Source organism: Anoplopoma fimbria, chromosome 20, assembly GCF_027596085.1.
Source record: "Anoplopoma fimbria isolate UVic2021 breed Golden Eagle Sablefish chromosome 20, Afim_UVic_2022, whole genome shotgun sequence".
Classification (NCBI taxonomy): Eukaryota; Metazoa; Chordata; class Actinopteri; order Perciformes; family Anoplopomatidae; genus Anoplopoma; species Anoplopoma fimbria.
Window position 1 is genome coordinate 21,499,951 of NC_072468.1, and position 25,535 is coordinate 21,525,485.

A 25,535-nucleotide genomic window follows, 5' to 3' on the forward strand; every position below is an offset into this window, starting at 1 on the left:
TATATAACAGCAAGGGGAAATTGAGGTTGAGGGCAAGAAGAAGAAGAAGAAGAAGAAGAAGAAAGAAAAATAACCGGAGGAAAGATGTGATGGATTGAAAAGAAGAGGAAGGGCGGTTTGAAGTGAGACGAGATAGCGTCAAGGTAAGGGGGAGGGAAGGAGAAAGAGAAGGAAGGGGGGAGGGGGGGGGGACACTGAGAAAGCGACACACTTTCCGGGCTTATTTACACGTAGCTGCCAGTATGACAGGTAATTTGGGCAAATTCTCCACAGAGCCTGCAGCAGACGGCGGGGGATAAAGACGAAAGGAGAGAGCAATAAGAGAGAAAAAAGGGAAGGAAGAAGAGAGGGGGGGGGGGGGGGGGTGAGGGGAGACACACTGAGGGGGACGTGCACAGACTACCTGACACGGCCTGAGTTGGGTCTGAGAGCGAGACACCAAATGGGTTTCCAGATTCCAATCAGAGGGGAGGGGTTGGATGGGAGATGGGGGCAAAGAGAGGGAAGAAGGAGGGGGGGGGGTGTGTGAAACAGGGGTGGAAGTCATCCTTTTGACAGAGTTTGATCATTTTATATATCTGCAGCAAGGAAGAGATATCAAAAGCACTTTTTAATTCAATTTCTCTTTTCCTGTTGGGACTGAAAGATCAAGCAGAAGGCAGGAACGGATGAGGCAAAATAAAAGGGAGGAGGGAAAAAAAATAGATATCCAGATCCCTCGATTTATTCAGGCTCTGATTTATTCACTTGTTTGTCTAAGTCGTGCTCGGCGTGTGCGCATACGTGCGTCTGTGTGAAGGCAGGAGTGCATTACTCTCGCTACACTTCACGATGGGGCGAAGCAAGCCTGTTAAGACTGTATTTATAGAAAGCTCTTGTTCTTGTGCGGTGCGCGGCTGTCTGTCAGTGCTCAGAGCCAATTAGAAAACACTTGTTAATGGCCCGCTTTGTGTGTGTGTGTGTGTGTGAGTGTGATGACTTCATCCTCCCTCGCACTGATGGCAACGGAGGTGAGGACGACAGTAACAGAGATAAGGATGAAGGGGATAACGAGGCGTTTGTCCCTGTGGGTGGAGGTCCCCTCAGGGTTTTCTGAGGGTGCACACAGCACTGGACCCTCCGCTGGCTTCCTCTTCCTGGGGTGAGTCATGCTTTACAGGGGGGAGGAACGCTTACCCTGTGTCGACCTTTTTCGACCCTGCCTCCTTCTGCGCTCAAAGCCTCGGGCATCACAGACGTGACCCTTCCTTTTTCTCTAGTCACACACATACACGTGCCACGCGGCCATGACCGCATGCTGCCCACACATACATGAATACTTCAGCGTGAATGCACAACCATAGCACCTCCCGACGGTCCTTCTTCCAGGCATTTAAGCCGCTTTCTCATATGAACTCTGGAGAATCGGGTCCGCACGTTGTCCAGAGTTTCACATATGAAGCACACAACAGGAAAGCGTCCGTGTCAGACCCATCCTCACCTGCTGGAAATACCCTGTTTGGTTTTGAAGAGGGATGGGGTCTGGGTGGAGCGTGCAGGAGGCACAACATGACGTTGGCCCCGTACTCGGTTTGTTTTTCTTTTGGTCACAACAAGTGTCTTTCATTTCCTTGAATTCTTCGGACTATTTCTCACCGACAGATGTTCCTGAATCTTGTCGTCTTTCCAGTAAGACATCTTCAGTGGCATCATTGTGTAAACTGTCTTTCTTCTTCACCCTTGGATGTTTATTTTCTTCCAGTTACATGCCAGTTGTGATAGAAACATCATCAAAACGCCCACTTGCTCGCCATGAATTCTCCACGCAATGAGAGGCTGTATTCACACCTGGGTTCAGTCGTACATTACACAGAGTTCAAACTATGTCGCTGGCAGTGTAAAGTCTGTTTAATGCCCGGTCTGAATGATTGTGACATATGCATTCTCACATATAGCTCCTCCGGGTAATGTCTAGATAATTTCAGGCTTGCAGTGTATGTGTGAAAGAAGCTTTAGATACGCACTGAGAATAGGCCTATGTACATGTACACGTAGATAACAGCAAAATACACACATTACCCATCCATTTTAAATACCAGTACCCCTGTTACACAAGTGCTTTTTTTTTTTGGTTTTCTTTTTAAACTTTTATGTTGCCCTTGCATGACTAATCTAAAAAAAATCTCGACATGTTTTTCTGCAAAATGTGAAATTTCAGAAATGTTTGTAGCTGCAGGCAATCACGAGACCCTCGTAAGCGCCAGTGAATATTTGGATTTAGTCAAGTTTATTCCATCTCTCACACAAAAATGGGCTACTATTACAAAACAAAACAAGTATTAAAAAAACAATCTGCCACTATCCATCTACGGCCGTTCTGTATTTCTACTAGTGGCAGTTGGCAAAAAATAGGAAAATAGGAACTTCCAGGAACTGAAAGATATTTGGTTGTTTATGACCAAAAAATAAATAAACCAAGGATGGGACCCACATGATCTGCATGCCAAACAGCGTCCAGTAAACACAGCAAACTCACAGTTAATGACACACTGTAAGGGGTGAAGAGCAACTAAAGTCCAGCACGTAAAAAAGACAAGAGGCGATTTGGATGAAAAAAAAATGGGGAGCAGATGGGTTGACAGAGGAACACTCAAATGCAAAGAAAGAGACTTCATGAGAGAAAGAACAAGGAAACGGGTTTTAAAGAAGACATACACTGACGTACATGAAGTAATTACAAGGGGGACCTAGAATCAACAACAACCCAAATAAAAGAGGTCAGAACAGATGTCCATATCTGGAGGCTGCACAGAGGAAGCATGAGCAGGGTGGAGGGGTGAGGTTGGGTTGAAGAATGACACAATGATATATAATCAAAGACAGTGAGAGAAGGGATTACCTCCTTTGCTTCAGTGGAGTATGTAATTGTGGTTAAAAACACAGTGACTCGCTGTGACAACAAAACACAATTGTGCTGCAGAGAGCCGAGTGTGATGCTGGGAGTTAGCAGCAGCGATTAAAGATGGCGATAACAGTGAGAAGATGGGGAGGAAAGATTCGGCTGATTATCAGTGTTGATGATAACAGTGTTGGTGGTTATCATAATGAAGGTGGCGAGGATCAATCGTGGCATAATGTCTTGATGATATGAGCAAAAAAAAAAAAAAAAAAAGAAGATTACTTGATTAAAATTGCTAGTGATGCCAGCGATGATAGTGGTGTTTTGTTGGGCACAATTTTAATCACAGAGATTCCAGATTTTACACATTCTCCCATAGTTCAGCGGGCTATAGCGGAAGGCTGTTTTGCATCACATAATTCCCTTTAGTTTTTCTGTAGAACACATTCCTCCATATGACTTCATGAATATTCAACCACCAATACTGCCCTCGGGTATCAACACTGGTGTCACTCATTTGCTTTTATTTTAAATCTAGTATGACAAATTAACCCTACAAATTAAATTAGGGCCATTTTTTTAATATAATTAACTAATATTTTGAGCTTGTCCAACTTCTTTCCGCTCAGTGGGTGAGGGTCTCACCCCAACTCTTGTCAGTCATACTGATGAGCTGTCCACTATCTAGCCTGAGGCTGAGGTAACCAGGCCTGCACAGCTGTGGACGGACATCATGAGGTGGAAATTTGCAACATCGATAAATAATTTCACATGTTTGGGGTTCGGTTCTGCCTGGGAATGTTTAGCCCAAGGGCAAAAAAACTGGTTGATTTTTTTTAAGCTAATGCCATCTAGTAGAACATCTATCCAGAACTACTCCAGTGCTAGAGATGTATTACAGGCTGATTAGAGGAAGGATCTTTACTTGGGTCCCTTGGTAGTACAGGAGAATTATTCCATTGTGCTATTTGGATTGGGGATATCAAGTGATGTAAGTGGGCGGGAACACGTCTGAGTCATGTTGTATCATTATCTGATCCTCATGCATGCAGGAAATCAAACTCTACTGCGTCTGTTTTCACAAATTGGAGCTACACCAGTGAAGGGTGGGGGTGTGCTGACGCAGACATGTAAAAGTCTGTTTGTCTTTAGACCAAATAAAAGGTTTATTTGGGTGGACACATTTCTAAACATTAGAAACTAAAGACCATCTTGCAATGAGATCATACCAGCCTTGATGCCAAATCAAGCCTAACAACCCTTTTTTGGACCACAATCATCTTCAAGTGTTTTTGTGATGCCAAAATCTGGCCAGGGGCGTACAATCGAGACTGAAAGTGCATATGTGTGTTTGTTTGAAATGTTCTCTGTGAAAATATTGTATTACTTTATTATTATTATTGATTAACCAGCACATCCAGGATTTTTTAAATTGTACACAATTGAACGTGGAAACAAGCACAAACAGAATCACAGACAGATTGATTTGGTATGACAATCATTTTGTGTTATTTTAATGTCAACATTTACATACCGTCGGTACCCGTGTACCAATGTGATTATGTCGTCCTGCTACCTCTAACTGGGAACACAACTTTGATTAAGTGGTCTTTACTCTGACCCCAATCTTAGAAAAGCCCAGATATGGCCTAACACTGCGTTGTTTTTACACAGGTAATGTACAGCAAGGTCATCTGTCAACCCTGTGTAATTAACTGACTGGCCTGAAAATGCGCCTTTAGGATACCATTAACCCGTGCTAGCCTAACAAGGCTGTGCAAACACAGACTGAATACACCAGCATACACACAACTGTGAATAGAGTGAGTGGGAGAGCAGAGAGAGGAAAATCCATTTCATGAATATTGGATTTCATTATGAGGGTGAAGAAACAGCTTTGCTGTGGATCATTCTTTAATGACCCAAAGTCCACATGCATGAATCTTTTAGTAGTGGCTGTCTGTTTGATATGGGGGAAGGAATAGGAGGAAAAAAAGAGGGGAGAGTTTTTTTTCCCCAGTGGGTTTTGACTGACCATGAGACGAGACTGAGGTTTGAGCACCTGGATCATGGACTCAGACATTTGGACAGGTCGGTCATCCGGTGGGGATACAGTTCACCGACACACTTGTTGCAGTTTCTCATATTTATGGGAACCTGCAATGGACAAAAACAACTGATTTCCAGTCCAGATTTAATGTTTGTGTGAAATCTAACGACGTGCCTTATTGTTGGATGCAGAGAAAGCTGACCGCTGAGAGCCTCTCCTTTCCCTCCTCACTTATTGCTGAAGAGGTCAGACTCCTCACTTTACTCCACTAAACTCCACCGCCCTTCAGTTTGGTTTGTTGCTGGCAATTTACCCCAAAAAACCTCACCTTTCTGGCCGGGACAGATTTTGACCTGACCCAGTTTTCAGAGAATGTGACACATGTGTGAGTGTTTTCAACTCAAATTCAACATCCTGATATTCTATTCGTGTTTTATTTTGGAAAGTTATTCAATACATTTAGTCCTAACATATTTCTATTTTCAGTCTTGGAAATCTTCCTTCAATGAATCAGTGACTCAGAGGTGATGGTTGATGAGTAACTTGAGGAAAAGCTGGTGAGAAATAAAGCTAACATGCCAGGGAACATAATATAAAATTATATCAGTCTGCTGTTGAGTTGATATGTCACCTTTAGTTATGTCGTCATAAATTAAGATTTTGTGGTTCTATCAAAGCTAATCTGTTTTCAACGGTACAATGCAGAATATCTGAATATCTTATGTGTGCAAAAGATCAAAAGCTTGAAGCCAATACGGAAAAAATTCATGATATTATAAGTCACTTGAAAATTCCTTAAATGCCACATCGGCATTGCTTTATTCATTTTTTTCTGGCAGTTTGAGGGAAAGCAAGTGTTCCCCCATTATGGAGCTACTTGAAATCCGCAGCTTCAACCGAAGACGCAGGTGGAGTAACACAGGCATGAAATGAATATGGCAACCAACCTGGCAGAGCTAATAAATAAAACAACCAACCACAGCCAGACAAAGCCCTCCATATGGTGTGCTTCTTAGTCAACCAACTCTATCTGCTCATCCATCCTTTCAGGAGCAGCCTTACACATTCCAGACGTTGCCAATTCTTACCTCCTGTAATGCAGCATTCTTCATGCCTTCCATTTCCTTACATGCAGGAGCCATTACAGGTTCAGCCTCATCCTGAACCTTCTTTCAAATAGGATTAATCAGTTACCAAGAATCCATTGAATGACACCCTAGCATCAGCGGTTTGTAACCAGGGGCCCCTGTGGGGTCTATTGAATTATTGAGACATGTGAAATGATTTTTTTTTTTTTTTTTTATCCATGCAGTTTTTGGAATTCAATAATTGTCCTTTTTCTATCAGTCATTGCAACTGCAAACTCGTTTTTTCTGTGTGTCTCCTCCAAAACACCCAGATCCCTCACTGGCTTCCCATCAGCAACATTAAAATCTGTTCAAATTAGCGCCAAGCTAGAATCACTGCAATCAGGGATCAAGTCTGTTTTTTTTGTGTGTTTTATAGAATAACAATACATTTATAACCATAAAACCATTTTAAATGCCAATTCTGTTTTCACATACTTTTGCACAGGAATATAAACATGTAACCAGTCGTTAGCAAAATGTTTCAAGTGTTATCAAAGTGTGACTTCCAAATATAGTGTATGGCTACTTATTGGTTCTAATGAGTGAGGTAACAATCGAACCATTGCTGTTTATTTTTTTATATAGATGGAAGGCTGGGCAATAATTCAGCATTACTGTATCTCAACTTTTGGTGTACTTGGACTTTGACAGTATATTCATATTGTGTTTTTTATTTTACACAATGTTAAATAAGGCAACTTAATTTAGAAATAAACTAAATGAAATGGCAAAGTTTTTGTTTTAGTGAAACATTTTGTCAGATGGTTTACATCGAAGGGGAATACAATATGATATTAGTTAACAGAACAGCTTCCAGTCATTTGCCATATTAAAAAAGTATTCCTAGTAATATTGTGATATTGATTACAGACACGTTGTCCGCCCTAGAGCGACCTCATCGTCGTGTAGTTCCTCCAACAAAAACCTGCTGTGACATAGCATTTATATGACAGACTATTAGATGGTGTCGACTTTTAACGAGCAAGGCATGAATCAAATTATTCCTTATCGTTCCCTTTAAACTTGCTGCAAAGGGAGTACGTTACAGCGGGCACCGCAGCAGGGGAGGCACAGCTTTCATTACTTTATAAGTTGTGAAGACGAGGTGTTCCCCGGGAAATCAGGGCAGACTCAGAAGGTTGACGACTCTGATGGTACTTTTTTTTTTATCACATATGTCCATCTCCCTGTAGGCATCCAGTTGCCCCAGAAAAAGCAAACAGATGGCCTGAGGTTGCACGCTCGTGTCTTTAAGTGTGAGCTGAGAGCAGGAAGTTGCGACGGGTGAGTGGGCACAGTCAGAGGATGTGGGGGGGGGGGGGTCCCCGAGGCTGAGCACCAAAGCGTAACTTATACAACACAAGTTGGCTGGGTTTTTTTACATTATAATATATGTGGCGCTACTGTAATGCAATTCTATCCACTTCCATGTTTGACTGTGTAATTGCTGTCCTCTGAATTGAGATGTTGCAGTTTCAAAGAGTCCCTATTTCAAAGCCATTCAGTCTATATATGGCTTGACAACTTGTGTCGCGCCGTCTTTGTGTTGGGCTTGTGCAGCACACTTCTATAGAAGAGAATCTCTGCTCATTTAGAAGTCCCCCGCTATAAGAAAAGAAAAAAAAAATCACTACACTACATCAAACTGCACTGTCAAAATGCTGACAACGGACATCTATATACTTGAGAATAAAACCCCCTCTGTGATGAAGGGAGTAGAAATGAGGCATTAAATGACACAGATTGGCTAAAGCGTTTCTTATTCAGTACATGATATCAAACATATTTGCTCAAGTGCATCACATTCAGCACGATATCAAATTTAAGAGGCAAAACAGCCTTTAATCAAGTGCAATCCATTACACATATGATGCCATTGCTTTAACAGTCTGAAGTAATTGAACCTTAAGGCAACTCTCCTCCTGCCATCATAACTCCTCTCATTAATTCACCACACAAAAACCAGTCCAGAGAAAAAAAAACTAATTAAAGGAAAATCAATCGCACCAGCAGAAGTCCTTCCAACATTCTTTGATTTATAAATGCTCTGTAGAGCCGAAATTGAAACGCAATTCTTTGCGCTGTAGTCGATCAGCTGCTATCTTTCTTTTCTGTCTCCCGACCAAAAAAAAAAAAATAAAAAATAAACTTAATAGAAGCCCAATGTCAATAAGGTTTGATCATGATGGATTCAAGAGAGGATCAATCACGTCGGCCTGATTGAGAAAACACCTGCACTGTCTGGCCCACATTTGTCATGTCTGATTTAGCTGCCTCCCTGCAGTATACAGATCAATTCTGATTACAGCTGTCAAACCCTAAATAACAAACAAAGGTAACTGCAGGTTTGATAAAGCAGATATTTACAATAAATAGGCCAACATGGAGCTTAATGGCGAGTGTTGAAATGGGTTGTTTATCTTCTATGCTTCAGATATCATCTGATTCAAATCTTCAATAAAGTGAGTTTTGCTCTGACAGCAACGTGATTTTATTTTTCAGCAGTCGTTTTACTTTTTTTCAAATCTTGAACCTTCTCATATTTTATTTGGTTTTGGTGGCCTCTCATCACATCATCACTCAGTCTATGTCTAGATTTCTTTATTGTATAGTACCATTTAAAGGCACCGCTTTCACTGATTTACTTTCATCAAGTCGGTCGCAGCAGAAATGCATAACTGTTCTGTTTTTAACGGGCTAGTGAAACCGGTTCAGCGGGACATAAATCAACAAATCCATTTCTATAATGTCAACAATTCCAATAACTCCTCCTGTGTCTGAAAGCACAGCGGTTTCTGTCAGGTATGGATATTGACTTGTCAGCACAAATATGTTATATATGTTATGATATGTTGTATTAGACTACTGTTGCCCAACATTAAGCAACTAATTGCCCTTTTCGGACCCCGTCATTATTCCCTAATGGAACTGGAGGTCTGCTAGCCAGATAAAGGTCACATTGACACAGTCAGTACCCCCTTGATGGGGATAGAGTGTGAGGTTTTGCTGCTACGACAAAATGATTAAAGGAAGGAAGGTCTGAAGGGAGGTCTGAAGGGAGATTTTCAAAAACTTTTTTTGTGATAACCCCTTTGAGAACTTCCAGCATTATATTTGAATAGTATATCAATCATTAGCCAAGGAAACTTTTGAATATTTTTGGGTTCTGGCAATGATTTTCATTATTATATATTTACATATGCTTTAGTATTGAAATAACTGCTGCAACTAGGAGTAAATAGCAGCTCAGTAAGATGAAGAATTTTAACTGGAAAGCTGAATGGAATCTCTGGTATGATATTGTACATTTTAATGAGTCTGGTTTGGCCACATTTCTTAAATTTTTTTGCTGCTCTAACACGAGGAGAGAAAATAATGAATGAAAGTGAACCACGGCCACGAACGGCCTTGAAATGTCTAAAGAAAAAGATTTTGAAAATAACTATGTAAAACACACACACACACACAATATGTGTGTATATATATATATGTGTGTGTATATATATATGTATGTGTATATGTATATATGTGTGTATATATGTATGTATGTGTGTGTGTTACATGTGTGTGTTAAAATAAGGATATTACACAACAATTTAGAGCACCACTATTCATCCACATCCCTCCAATGAATAAAGGGACCTGGATTTGATTGAAACACAATTTAAAAGCAAACCATATCCTTGAAATTCTTAAATAATGTGGTAGTTGAATATTGTGCTCACAACCTCCCCCGTGCAGGTCCATGCATACACTAATGGAATTTCACTCACTGCATTACAAAACTGGGAAGAGCAGAAGAGGCTTTTATCGTTATCCAACCCCACATCTAATTAGAGAAATATCATAACACAATAACATAGCAGCGTCTTCTCCTAAACCCAATTAATGGTCTATCGCTGCACAAATGTTTGATGAAATCTCACCTAACATCCCAATTACTACATTAGCACCACTACACCACGAATATGATATTTTGTTCAAAAAATATCCCTTTGATCTTTTTGCTTTAAAATGTGTGCAGCAGTCTTTTAACGCCCGTTACCCAGAAGACACGGTGAAATGAATCACTGCGGAACACTTCCTGTAAGTCCATTTATTGGCTGTCACAGACAAATCTTTTGGTGAAATTCTACTTAACTGAGTCTTACTGTCAGGATGTCGCGCTAATATGGAGACTTTATTACAGGAAAATCCCAGCGGCACCTTCACAGCCGGAGCTGGAGCTGCGTACCGGCCTTAAACGACAGGACAATTGTGGCACATCGCTAAATCGCAGCATAAGCTCCGAGTTACCACCGGGCATTGGCACAGTTTGTTTTCCTAATCATGTCGCTTTCCAAATAGCGACCAAAACATGTAATGTCTGCATTTGATTGCCATGTGTGCTGGCAATTTTTAAATGTCTAAATATAATGTTTCATGTAACCTGTGGATTCTTGACAAGCTCCAAACCGCTCATTATGATGTGGGTGCACCGCATGAGCGTCTTATTAGAGGTGTGCTGCCTCCCTGGAATGACTCCCTAACCAGTGGCATATCACATTAGCACCGGCTCCTTAATCCAGCAATATCACACAACGAGTGACCCTGAAACAATTTGACTACACCCACTCACAGTGATAACACCCAAACACGGTTTACAAACCTGCCATGTTTTTGATTCCACCTAATCATCTGTATGCAAAATCGATCCATCTTGATCACTGCCTGTTGTGGCTCTTTTGAAATCCCTCCTCCTCTTCCTCCCTCACACCATCTGTCTCTCTTCCCTCGCTCTCCTCCCAGCAGCCCCGCTTCAATCATTTTTTCATAACTCCTCCATCTCTCCAGCCTGTCCACCCTCATAAGCTCTCTCTCTCTTTCTCTCTCGCTGTGTCTTTTATCCCCCGCTGTTGCTCACTCCCTGCATTAAACATACACACTGCATGTGAAGTGCGTCTTGCGCGTGCAAAATTTCCACAGCAGTGTGAGAACACCTCAGCTCACGATTATAGCAGAGTGGCATTGACACCGGCCACGTCTGCTGCAGCAGCAACACGTTAGCCGTCTCAGTGGCTGACCGGCTCATTATCATTTAGATCTGCTCGCTGCACAAGCTACACACCCACACGGTATGTCGCTAACTCCTGACAGGAATTAGAATTATGTGAGAGATTCTTTCAGTCACTATTATGTAGTGCCAAAGTCCAGGGACCCAGCCTCTCGTATGGCTTTTTTTTTTTTTTTTGGTTCCCATAGGAGACAGTGTTTGTATGTGCTGCTCGTTAGCACACCCTGTGTCGCGTCTCCACCCCTCACTCATGCCTTCTCTCTCTGTCTATTTAAGTCCGGGACACAATTATCCTCATTCTGTGCCTCTCTCTCTTTGCAGCAGTTTTCCATCTCTCTCGCCCACTGTGAATGAGAGTCTGGAACACAATTACCCCAGTTCTATCTCTCTCTCCCTTTCTTGCACTTTATCCCTCCCTCCCTGTCTCTCTCTCTCTCTCCCTCCCTCTCTCTATCTCTCTCCACCTCTTATGGCTTCAGGAGAAGTCTGTGAAGGGAGCAGCTGCTGAAATATTTATTGATCTGTTTTCCACAGTTTTATTTATTTCCCTCTCTCCGCTCTTGCCCTGCACTTCCCCCCTTTTGCACAGACCCAGCAACACCTCCAGTACCATGAGATGTCAGAGGCGGTGGAGGGGCTGAGAATCCAAAACATGAAACCATTATTTAGCATTTGTTGCGCCCAGTAGTTTTACCTGTGTAAACAAAACAAGAGGTGCGCATGGAATGACTGTAAGAACAGCAGCAGCAGCAGCATCACCTAGGGCGAGAGAAGATGCGGCACGGATTGAGCCGTGAGACAGGTGGATTGTTTGGCATATCTTGATGCCGGCATCCGCGGCAGGGAGGGTTGTTTACAGGAAACGCCAAGGTGTTGCTCTTTTTATTTTTCGGCGTAAAGGAAGTTGTACACAACTGCGGGCTATTGATGTTGCAGTAGTCATGGCAACAATACCCTGAGCAGTTAGAATTACAATGGCAACAGCACTGGACTAAATGGATTCAGTGATGGATCTGACGTTATCTCTGCGTAATTAAAGGGCTTCCGCGCTATCGTGTGTCCCCGTGGTAAATATCAGCGCGGTTAACCGGGAGTTTTTGAGGTTACTCCAACGGCAAGCAATTCAGCAGTCGTTTGAAACTAATGTTTTTCTCCAGCCTTCTGTTGCAGCACAAATGATTAAACACCCACAGACGCACGAGGGAAGGGTCACACACATAAACACACGCACACACTGAGACACAAAACACACACAAAAAGCTAAGTCCCGTCACCAGGCATGGTCTGAATTAGTGCCTAAGCCTTTTCCATTGATTTGCCGGCGAGCTTCTTGTCTTTTGGTAATGAGGACAGGGAGAGAAGCGGGACCCTCGTTCCTCCCGGCTCCCCTAGGACAAGCCGCCTGCACTAATCTGAATTGTGTTTCCAATGATGCTAACTCCCTGGCACAAAAAAGACTAGAAGGAAGAGGAACAGAGAAAAAAAAAAATCACACGCCGCTCTCTCTCTCTCTCCCCTCTAACAGTTTTCATTCCCCTTAAATGTGTAACATCTGCACATCACCAAACAAGAAAACATCTCTTTTTCTCCCTTACTGTTTTCTCCCTGCAGATAGCTCAATCTGCAGTGTGGACTGAAGCTTTGGAAACCAAAGGGAGGTAATTTGCACTATGCTGAGACTTATTGATCTCTTTTCAATTGCGTTCATATGGGGAAAATCGAATGGGAGTTATTAATACCCATGCTGATATATATAATATGTAGATGTCCCCTTGTATCTTTCATGGCTGGGCTCCATTGACTTTCCATTGATTTACCTCTCACACCTTTAGAGGGGGAATTGTAGAAATGCATCTTCCCAGTGGTCCAAGTAAAGGAGCTATTCCACAGTGTATGCATGCATATGTTTATTTTTCTTTGAGAGCTGTGTGTGTGTGTGTGTGTGTGTGTGTGTGTGTGTGTGTGTGTGTGTGTGTGTGTGTGTGTGTGTGAGTACGTGCCTGCGTGGGCAGTGGTTGATGCAAGTACACGAGCCACCACTTATTCCAGCTTCTACAGCCACTCTGCTCCCTCTTGAATGATCCTTTCCCCTGCACTAAATAAAACATAGCCTTTTTTTTTCATTTGTTAAAGTGAGAACCCATAGCCAGTGTTCATATCCACAGCCGGACCAACGCTGGTCTTTAAGCTGGGGCTGGGATGCTGGGAGGTTGTAACGAAGCGAATTACTACAGTAATTAAAGACAGTACCTGTCCCGAGCTGAGTGCCGTCCTACTGCCTTTCCATTAGACCGAACTCCATATATTATAACTGTAATTATAATTGCAAACAAGCCTTGCTGTAATCATTATTTATGACACTGACACTATGTGTAATTGCCAACCCCCCGAACCAATATGTGAGGCCCAGTGAAGTGTTTATCAAAAGCGACAGGAGAAATCTCAAGGGCAGCGAGGTGGTGCCACGTCCGCCTACCGTCCACAGCAATACTGTGGCTAACCATCCTCAAAGGATTTGAACCCGTGACCTCTCTGTCACCTCTCTGCCCAGATAGCTGCTCACACTATGAAATGCAGAGTTGAGCTTCAGCCTGGCAGGTCGCGGGGTCACCAGCTCAGGGGTTATTCATCTCTGTCTAGGCTGTAATTGGAAGTGCTTCGAAATCCACGGAGTGAGGTCACGATAATGAATTAAATTCAACATTCCCCTCGGTTCTGGTCTTTTAGTGTTGCCACTGATACCTACCAACCCTTGAATGAGACAGTTTGAGCTGCTTCCTTTAGGGTACATGAACACACTCTCCAGAGCCAAGTGCAATCGAAAAATTCAGAAGCCGACTGTAGTTACCAAAAATACTGTTATTGGGTTTTTTTTTACTAGTTCTAATTTACTGGTCATAACTGTTTTCATTTATTTTTCAAAATGTATATTTACTTCCTTTGTTGTTTTTACTATGTGTCATTCTTATTGTGTGTCTGTTTTGGCAAAATGTTCACTGATCGCACTTTTACCGATACAAAAAGTAATGCACTGTTGTTCGTATTTAACCCCACATAATTATAAGCAAGGAAGGGCATGGCTGCCGCTTAGGAAGTCAGGTGACGTAGTATAAAGACAGAAAGTCGAGATGGATGGATGGGTCAAACGTAGACAGGACTTTCACCAAGGACACTGTTGTACGTGTCCCGTGTGAAACTAACGGTCAACATTGACTTATTTTAACGTACTTTTTCCGTATGTACTCGACCTACGCCACCTAGTAGTTATGTAACAGGCGTAGTTACGAACCACAATCTTTCCCTAAACCTAACCAAATCGTTTTATCGCCTAAACAACCAGTTCTGGACTGCAGCTTGTGAAGGCGTACTGATCATCCATGCTGCTGGACATTCTTAAAGGAACGCACGAAAAACAACTTTCGGTAGGATAGCAGAACCCTTGCGTGATGGTACGTTGGTTTTTGCCATTCTGCAAAACAAATCTCCACCATGGACAACAATGACTGAACTGAACTGGTTGTATTTTACAGGCCTTGATGATGTATCCTAACACCTTGAAATCCAATGACAATACTCTCAGTGGTTGATACAGTAGGATGTTAAGTGATTGTTCAACAGCTGTTTCACTTCTATATTAATCTGCGTATTAATTAAAGTCAGATAATTGAAGCAATTCTACTGAATTTGACTCTTTTCACGAATTACATTTTCCAAATGTTCTGCTACTAATTAAAGATTTAATCTCTCTTATTCTCTAATGCTTTTACCATAAAATCACCTATTTACTTCGCTACAACAAACAGCAGAAGAATATATCAAAAATAAACTGAATTTAAAACAAGTCTAGCAACTCTGTACAGATTGCTTTATTCGACCATGCTGCCTTTGTCTGGTTGAAACCATGTTTTGATTTTAAATGTAGGAATTCTTCAGTATTAATTAAAATATTTGTTTTTACACCGAGCACCTGTCTCTGTGAGTCCTAGGGCAAAACGCAGCTAGAATGTTCTTAAGGTTACTATCATGGATCCACTATGTGCAAGGGATAGATTCAGCACCACAGGCCACCACACAGCAGCAATAGAAATATAAAAAAGTGAAACCTGAGGGAAAAACATTCAGACCGCAGACCCACTCCAGGCTGGTTAAACCTCCAACCCTTGTCCCCGAGGCTCTTGAGACCGAATCCAGGCCCTCTCACTCCAACACTTGCAGATAAATAAAACCTGCCAAAATGGCAGGGCATTTCTAAGCCAAACATGGAGAACAACAGCACACAGAAACCATGGATTTCAAAGGGAGGGAGAAAAGCAGAGTCCCCTCCAGAATAAGAGCGCAAGGCATCTGTTGATGCTGGCATCTATCTTCTCTTCATCTCCAAGCCAAGACTGGTGATCCAGTCGAGTGTGTGTGGGTGTGTGTGTGTGTGTGTGTGTTTTTATCTGTGTGTGTGTTAGGGGGCAGGGACGATGGAGGATGGCTACGTGCTAACATGTGCAATGCGCATTGACCCCACTTGGCCCCCATATGTTGCTGAAACAAGGACACCGTGCTACAAACGCGACCCCACCTGTTTTCACCGTGTTCCTGCTTTGAACACTTCCTCTTACCAGAACCTCCATCACAGCGGTGCATGTTGGTGGGAAGACCCATCTGTAGACCGTTTCAACCTTAGTGACACACATGTACAGCATACAGTGCAGTGTGAACGGGTGATTCCCCGCAATTATTGCATAAGTGATCTAAATATAGCAATTTATTTGATATAGATAACCTTAAACGTCCTCTGCTGTGACCTATCAAGCCCCGAAAGCAGAAGCAATTTCTCTTGTCATCTTCACTTTTCATTAAATCAATGACGGCATTATTCTCATTATCCGATCTTGCAGGTTTCTGTCACAACAGAAATCCTTTGAGCGCAGGGGTACATTGTTTAATTTCGTGTGGAGGTGTGTGTGTTTGTGTGTGTTTGTGTGTGTGTGTGTGTGTGGACACACTCCCAGCTTTAATGTTTCATAAGCCTCACAGTGTCTGGTCTCATAGATGAAACTGGTTTTGATTTATTGCAGACAGCTTGTGTGGAAAATATTTTACTGCACATATGAGCAGGCGCTTGGACGATCACCTTTCTAGAGTTACAGTTCAAACAGAGGGAATAAATGTGTGAGGGGAAACAGCATGCCAAGAGCCGGCCACTGCACCCATGGAGTGGTGCACATTCAAGCCAGTAGGAAACCTTTGAATAGCGTAATTGTGTTTTGCAGCAAAGAAAAAAATAACCTTTTTCAACCTGGTTGGCATGCCATTGTACTGGTCTGAAACATATTTTACTTGTCGTTTCTCAGAGTACATGGAAGATGAAATGGTGCTCTCTCTTAATAAATATGTGTTGTGCATAATGTGAAGTGGCTAGCTGAGTGATAATCACTGTCAAGAAGGAGAAATATCTTCAGGCTAGTAAAACACTGGACAGTCATTCATGAGGATACGTCTTATTCATCGTTAACCAGGCAATAATAACTCACACACAATCTGCCAAACAATGGCCGCGAAGCTTTAAGGCCACCACACTGGCCTGCCTCTCGGAGGCACAGATACAAAGGATTATTTCACTGCTGCATGATTTATCGATGCCCTTTTAACAGCCATGTCCGTCCTTTATAATGCATGCTTTCTACTTTTAAGAGACGGACGTGTTGTGAACCTACACCAACTCAAAGCAGCATGTGGATCCCTCTCAATGAGATTGGATTTTTGCTTCACATGTGCTGCAATGTGCTCAACTCCCATCAATACCCAATCATTCCTCAACCGGGGCTTACACGATTGGTCACGCCTTCACACCGCGAACAAACCCACAGGTTACAAATTCAAAGATCTGGGAGCAGTAATGAGACCCGGTATGGCCGCGGGGTCGGTCGCTGAACCCCCGTTGTGTTTGTGTGCTGTGTGCGTCCTGCAGGGCCGGCCGTCTGCTCTCCGCCTGGTGTGGAGAAGGGTCTTGCTGTGGGATGCCGACCATGACCAGCTGGGCTCTCCCGCCCACAACGAGCCGCGGAGGCAGGAGGCTACAGCCCGTACGCATCTGCACGTTGTTAACCTCACATCCTATTGCACTGACACATCAATTATTGTTATTAAGGGCCAGAGTAATTTATTTATATACTGATTTCCCACAGGATGAAGGCAGGACTAATTGAGCCAGGTGTGTGTGCGTGTGTGTGTGTGTGTGTGTGTGTGTGTGTGTGTGTTCATGCTAGATGGGCAAATGGGAAATTACAAGTATACATGGAGAGAATGCCGTGCACAACTAATATATGGTGGGACATCCCATGGCATGGTGGGGGTATTAGAAGATGATGAAAAATGCAGGTGGATTTTGAAATACCCCCACCCGTCAGCGTTCCCCTGTGGACAATAACAAAATCACAACGCTGTCTGTTTGTGTTATTAATAATGGAGGGGGTTTTAAAAATGCCATCTGAATCTTCCGCTCGTGCAAGTTATCTGGAGACGAGTGTGAACCAGCAGATGAGTGAAGTTTGGTTGAATCCGGTGACAGAAAGAAGAGGAGAGAATTAAAGCTTCACCACCCAGAGCATGTTTCATCCAAATGTCCATCTTTCTCCATCGGTCTCTCTCTCTCTCTCTCTCTCGACCTTGGTTTTTGGAAGGGAAATAGAAAGCAAAACACTGTCTTTCTCTCTTGAGTCCCCCTGCATTGCTTCTACCCGTACTTAACCCCCCCCCCTGGTGCGTCGTGTGCGTGGGATACCAGGCCATTCAAGTCACGTAAAGGAATGTTCACAGAAGGCTGGGGGGATGCGAGTCTTGTTTCTTTTTGTTTTTTTTCCTTCTTTTTCTTCTTCTTCTTGTTTTTTTCATAGTAAACATCTTTAACATGCATCGCTCGTTGCTTACACCCGAAACCACGAGGTTGGCTTGGAGATGAACCTGGCGCACACACACACACACACACACACACACACACACACACACACGCACACGTACAGCATCGCAGTGTGCACAGCAGACACGCGTGATTCGCAGGCAGGTAGATCATTAGTATTCACCTCCACCACTCGTTTTTTCAGAAGAATAAATATATAAAAATAAATAAAAAAAAGAGGCGAACATGCATGCGTCGTGGCGCAGCGTTAAAGTGGAGAGTGAGAACTTACCTTCCGACAGCAGAACCAGGATGAGAGCAGCAAACGCGTTCCGCAAGAGGGGGCAGCCCATGATGGAGCTCTGGATGAGGTTCTGGTTCTGCTTGATGTTCTGCTTGATGTTCTGCTTGATGTTCTGCTGGTTTTTGGTGCCTCGGTATTCCTCCTTTGTGGTGCCGTTGCGGGGAATCTGTTTCCTTGTTTTATTATTATTAATAATAATAATAATAATAATAATAATAGTAATAATTAAAAAAAAAAACGGTCCAGTGGATGAATGTCAACAGCAATAGTCCAACATGTGACTGGAAGAAAACATCAGTTTTATCCACTTGACTTTTCCCTGTGATGACCGGAGAGAGAGAGAGAGAGAGAGAGAGAGGAGATGAAGAGGGCTGTTTGTCTCCTCCTCTGTAGTCAGCCAGAAAATTAATTATCAAAAAAAAAACACTAATATATATACCGAACACTTAGTTTGTCTCTCAGTGCCTTGAGGAGGAAAAAAATATTTGACCAAAAAAAACGCATGAGAAGAAAAAAAAAGGTAAAATGTAAAAACCTGTCCAATGACGTGACAAAAAAAGAAATAAAAAAAAATCTGTTTTCTTTGAGGGGTGATGGGGGTGTGTGGTGGGGGGGGAGAGAGGTTCCTGGCCGGTCGCAAGTCGCCGCTCGAGCTTAATTAGCCTGCTCCGCTCCCCGTGCGTCTCTCTCCGTCGGTATGCAGCGCGTCGCAGGCAGCAGCGGTGGACGAGAGAGAGGCGCACAAGAAACGAGCTTGATGGACAGTTCCAAGGAGAGACCCCCTTTTCTCCCAATCAACCAGCCCCAAGGAAGGAGGCGGGATTTACCATTACGCCGATGTCCCGCATCGGAGAGGCCGTCCGGAGGAGGCGCGCCGGGCCAATCGGAGCAGCGAGCGAGGGATGGGAGGAGGAGGAGGAGGAGGAGGAGGAGGAGGAGGAGGAGGGGATGCGCGGTGATAATGCAATGTGATTTATAGCCAGTTCGGTGTTGCTGCAGTACTCAGAGAAAACATTCCACTGTGTGTGTGTGTGTGTGTGTGTGTGTGTGTGTGTGTGTGTGTGTGTGTGTGTGTGTGTGATAATAACTACAGGGTGAGTGAGGGCCAGTGGGGAGCCATATGGGTGTTTTCTGGGAGAGGATAGCCTAAATGAAAACAGAAGCAGGTAGAATGACAGGTTGTGCCGCTGATAAGCAGATGTTACTCAATTTGCTGGAAAATGAATTCTGTCAGACCAGAGGAGAAGTTGCGGTGTAGACTGGGTGGAGTGTTTTAAGAGCAGATTGTGGACAGCTCTGCAGAAAGCACCCCCCCCCCACCCGACTTAATCACACTGCTTCCTTAATGGCAGGCGACACGCAGCCATGTAGGAGGACGCTTTATATTAAGCAGAAGTACTAATGAGCCATTTCTAAACATGTTGGGGGTCGTAGTCTCTACGCTGCATCTGACACAAAAAAAAGTGCGAGAAGCCGTTGCTTGGAGTGAGGATGTAATTTTCTTTAAAAGGACTTTTACGAGGTGATAATCATCTTGCGTGAAGCCAGAGACGGACACAGACTACGACACAGGAAGCTGTGAAGCTCCCTGCAGACGTGATTGCCAAATTTACGCACTCTTCCCTAACATTTGTCAGTTCATTACAGGCGTATTGCATCACATCAGCGGACCTCCCCGGTCAGAAACACACAACATACAGCTCACGCATCGCCCACTGGATCCACTCCTTGCAATATTTACTGTATGTCTGAGATGCTTCTTTCCATATTAGCTGATGTGTTGCTCTTTTGACTACTTGTTTCTTTATTCCCCAAATAACCAGTTCATGCTTTATTACCGCTGAGTGCATAATTAACAAAGTATTTGCCGATTTACAGTGTTCAAACAGAATTACAATAAATACAGTTTGGGGATTAACTGACGGCATATCTGCCTCAGATGGGAGATGGTGAGAAATGAGCGGCTAAGCACTGTGAAAAAAAACCAGGACTGATTAATGAGTCAGCTAATCAAGGCCCAGCATCATTTACAGTGTGTGATTTATTAGTAAATAATTATTATCATTCACTATTAATTAGATTTGACACAGAGGAGTGAATCAGGAGACAGACACTTTTTTTTATTGTCACATTCCGATTTTTGGGTAACTGATGCCCAATTAATGATTTATGGGTACTCTAGGAGAGCGAGAGAGAGAGAGAGAGAGAGAGGGAGATGGCTTATACGCCCCTTACTATATGCTTTTGTTAAAACAATTAATCCTTGCACATGCAACATGCTTTACTGTTCCTCTAATCAGCATGTTCTCCTCCTCCTCTTTGTTAGGACATACAGTATTTGCCGCAGGGGAGAATGTGGAGAATTGTGCATTCTCCACATTAGCATGGAAACATAGCCTCTGCGTGACTCTGATCCAAACAAGAGATACTGTACATGCAGATTAATGATATTCGTGTTTGCAATCAGCAATGCAGCTGGGTTTCCATCCGCACACAGATATTATTTATAAACCTGTCACAAGTCGCAGTTTGTTTGTACTCATTTGTTCCAAGTTGTTCAATAAAAGTAGAAAAACACCTGCAAAGATGTTGACATGAATTAGCATTTTGACTCTGATTTTTTTAGAGAGCCAATTACCCTCAGACCTCGCCCGCTCCCGTCATGCTGTATGACATCTTGAGCGCAGTGGGAGCGGGTTTAGAAAAGGACAGTCATTTTTCCCAAAGACTGACATGCATCAGCATAAGGAAACGGTGCTGCATTTTGAATCAAAAATGTGGATACACAGCAGGTTCTCTCGTTCTTAAACTCTTTGAGTGTCTTTTAAATTCAATCCATGTTCCCTCCCAACTCGTCAAATACTTGACCGGTGCCGCTCTGTGTCTGATTCAAATGCACCAGGCTTCAACATACTCCAACGTCAACCCATCTGTATTCATTAGACGGTTAGAGCAACTGGAGTAGTATAAACATAGAGAAATTCTGCGTCGGGTGGGTGGGAGTTTTGATTGGGTGGGTCAAACAAACACAGAACTTTCACCTAGGAGACTGATGTTTGTGTCCAATCTGAAACCAAGTCAACGTTGACTTATTTTACCAAAGTTTTGTTATGTTACTTCCAGTATTTGCTAACACCAGTAACGTAACAAACATCGTTATTTTACCCATTAAACCCATTTCTTTACCTCAGCTTAACCAAGTACCTATCCTGTGAACATGGAGGTTTATTTTGAAAAGACACTGTGCATGTCACAAGCAGAGACTGACAAAACTGACACGAGAGTGGTTCATAAAGTGCCGTAGCTTGAATCGTATAGGCCACTGACCAAGCTGTGGGATTTGACCTGTTGGAGATGAGAATGTGTTAAAATATTTCTTTCAGTGGTTCTGTACTTCAGCAGTATATCCTAAAGAGGCTTTTTTATGTGAATTTAAACAATGCTGACGGGTGGAAATGCACTGGGTGCAAAGAATTCACTGTATGTGACACTTTCAGACTGCTGGGGACCCCAGACATGCGAGCCAATGGTCCGAGTACCTCTAAGTGATGTGAGGAATTTATCTATCTCTATCTATTTTTTTTTAGCTCCTTTTTGTTCAAGATGTAAAGGGAATTTTCCCAAATCTTTGGTTAGAAAAACAAGCTGAACAGCAAACCAATCTGGCAGAAAGGCATACAGAAAGTGGATCATCAAGTACAATTGGGCAGATTTATCTTTTTTGTCAGGCTTTTAGAAAGATTTAGGGAGACTTTAGTTTCACGCTTACAAAGCAAATTGAAACGGAAGGTTGCTGGAGGTCGGAGTGGGGAATATGCTCATGTAGCCTAAATTAACCTTAAACTCTGATGAACCGAGCTTGATCCACAGAAAATATTTTTATTATGACGAAAGTTTAATTTGCATTTATTTTTTTGTAATAATTCCTTTGAGTTGCCTACATTTGACCAAATGTGTTTATTTCTTTTCCCTAAATTCCTCCATATTTAGACAAAACTTTGCTCTTTTAATAGTTAGTGGCATTTCTTTCCAAAATGTCTATCGCAAGTTGGAGCAACCAAAATAAATATTTCTATAATCAGTGGAAAGCTGGAATGAAACATGAATTGGACAAGAGCAAGTTATTATCTCTTTATATCTTCTGGCAGCTCAGTTTAGCGTCATCTTGGCTGCTAAGTCTGCTGCAATGTTTTCAAATTGTCATAGATTTATTGTATTCGTTAATGTTTTGGATCTAAAAGCATTATTGTCTCAGATTTTATCCCTGATGGCAACGCTGCAGAGAGGAACATGAACAATCATATTAATCCTGCACATGGATGCAGGATTATTATGAGTCTCCAGCTGGACTTGAGGGCTCCAAGAGACTTGGAGGCCCCCCAGAGACTCACTAAGACGACTTACATAGACTTATAGAGGACCCTCATTTCAGACTTCATGCACGAGGAAGACACATATAGGTGGAATGTACAAATAGAGAAAGAAAAAATTCAAAGTAAGTTTAACAGTGGTATGAAGGTATGGTTAAGGTTAGAAACGTGTATGCCTGCTCAGTTATTTAAAATGTTGGTTGAAGGGAAAGGGAGGACAACGTAATGCAAAACACATGTTGAATTTCTTAAAATGAGGTTATGTGGAGACAGGAGAGCTTCTTAGGTCTGGCTCAAGAAATAGTAATATACTTTCAGATAACCCAGTAAAAAGTTTGGCTTTGAGCTTTTACAACATTTCTCCCAGGCCCTCTTACTCACAGAAAAGCATGAGACTTTTCTTGAAAAGGAAGACCTCATCTTTTCGACAGCAGTACTAATTAGAGAAGTCGTCTCGGACCTCTGACCTTTTGACAATCTTCAGTTTTTTTACCGCCAGTCTTTAATTTATTTTTGAGTGAATGTACTCATAGCTGCCGCGGCCGGTTATGATAACTCATTTCCGACTTAATAATCCCAATCAATCCTGCGAAAATGTAACACTCTCATCATCTGCAATTTTTCACGACCTCGGTGAGTGACTGTTTTCATGTCGTCCGACTTGTACTGAGATAACAAGCTTTGCTGGCTGTCATGTCGCAGTTATAGAATAGTTGACATTTATTATTTAATTCCTTTGGCTTCCTTGAGTATGGGGTGAAATATTCGAGCCACAGTAATCAGGGGTTGCTTGATGCGTGACGGGGTCATGATGCAGAGAGTGTGTTAGACTGTCCACGATGCCACTGAGTGCATCATAACTCATCAGGGAGAGGATCAGTTAGGTTCGTTTGAGGCACTGTAACTCTGACCACACTTTGCTGCAAGCTATTTATAATTCTGCAAGATGCGTTGTAGCATAATGTGTGCATATGTTTGTCTGCATTAGCTTGCACTCAGGACTCTGAGGTCGTCACACTAGCTTCCTGTCCGTGGAAGAATTCCTTTCAAAATACCACTGTGGGTTTCTAAAGCACCGAGTGGTTTATTTCTGATCTTCTGCTACATTATGAACAATCCAGGGCTGCTCTCTGTCCCCAGAGTCAAAACTAAATAAGGAGAAGCAGCATTCAGTTTTTATGCACCATATATCTGGAGCAAACTCCCAGAAAACTGCATGTCAGCTGCAACGCTCACTTATTTTAAATCAAGCTTTCTGTTTACCGCTGCCTTTTACTTATTCATTTCTTACACTGCACTGTCAACACGTTTTCTTCTATTTTAGCTTGTTTTAATAACCACTCTATTGGCTATTTAATCATTGTGTTTCTTTTGCACTTTTTCTCGATGATTTTGACGTTTTATATAAAGCCTTGTTGCTGAAATGTGATATTTAAGTAAACTTGCCCTGCCCGAAGTCTGAGACTGAGCCTGATGTACCTATCACCCACAGTCAGAGTCACTGGGTTACCTTGAGAGCCAGGGCTGAAATGACAGTCACTTCAGAACCAATTAAAATATAGTATAAAGCAGACTTGTGTCAGATGTTGTCACCTTGACGGTAAGGACAAACACAGAAGGACACCTCGGCCGAGCTTGTTTGAGTAGCGCTGCAGTTTATGCAAACACGTCTGACTTGGATTGCGTCTGCTCGGTGGAACATGCCCCTGAAGTGTCTGCTGTAGAGCCACCAGTTGGGCTGTTTAGTATGCTAATGTATGGAGATGCGGGCATGGACACTTTTTCCCTCCTTCCCCTTGCTCCATCTTTAAGTCCCACACATTAATTGGCATGGCAGGGACGGCAGTGACTTGGTTGTAATCATTGTCCCTAAGAGAACCCCAGTGAGAAGGATCGGAGGAGGAAAGAGCGACGGAGGGAGAGCGAACGAGAACCTTTTGGTCTCTGAAGGCTTGTCCTCTGAGTTATGTTATCTCAAGAGGTGCAAGGAAGACTGGTAAGAGAGGAGAGGGAATATAAGGCAGGGGAGAAGAAAGGGAGAAGCTGGAGAGGAAAATTGTGATATAAGCTCCCAGAGAAATGGAGGGCTACAGATGGGAGTAGAGGAGAATTGGACGGGAGATTCATGTTGGGGAGTATGGATGGAGATTGATAGGTGGATCGGTGGGCAAAGGGGTAGGTGGATGGAGGTTAGGATGTTTGAGTGACATGAAGATGATGAGAAGGGAAAAGAAGGGAGTGGCGTGTCGGAGGAAGATGAAAGAGGTCGATTGACACTAAATGTCCACTCGTTGTACCTTAAATTGGTTTCCATCATCTATAAACGTTCCAAACTGACTGAAAAAGAAACAAACCTCACATTTGTAATTCAAGAAAAAATAGATTTGTTAACCACGACCTATTAATTTGTCTCATTTCCACTGCTGACACAACCCTTGCTTTTAGCGCCTCACAAGTTGTTGTTAAATCCACTTTAAGCACACAATTGTTTTTCACCGATGATTGCTGCCGCCGCAACACACCGCGCTTATAAAGTACCTTGAAATTGAGGAGCTGCATCTGAATCTGAGGAGCCGACAAAGAAAGAAAGCCAGCCAGCAGATGGAGAAAGCGGAGAGAAGAAAAAGGTGAAAAATATAGAAAAAGGTGAAGGTTTCTCCCTTTTGAGGGTCAACATGTAAATGTTGTACTCCATCTTGGCCAAGGCTGCTAATTACCCGAACCAAACACTGAGCGTATATGTTGGCATACGCTGGCATATATATATATATATATGTACATGGATGTGTTTACCCAAAGGCGGAGAATGATGGATGGTAAATGAATGGTGAAACAGAGCGCGGGGTAGAGTCACCTTTTAA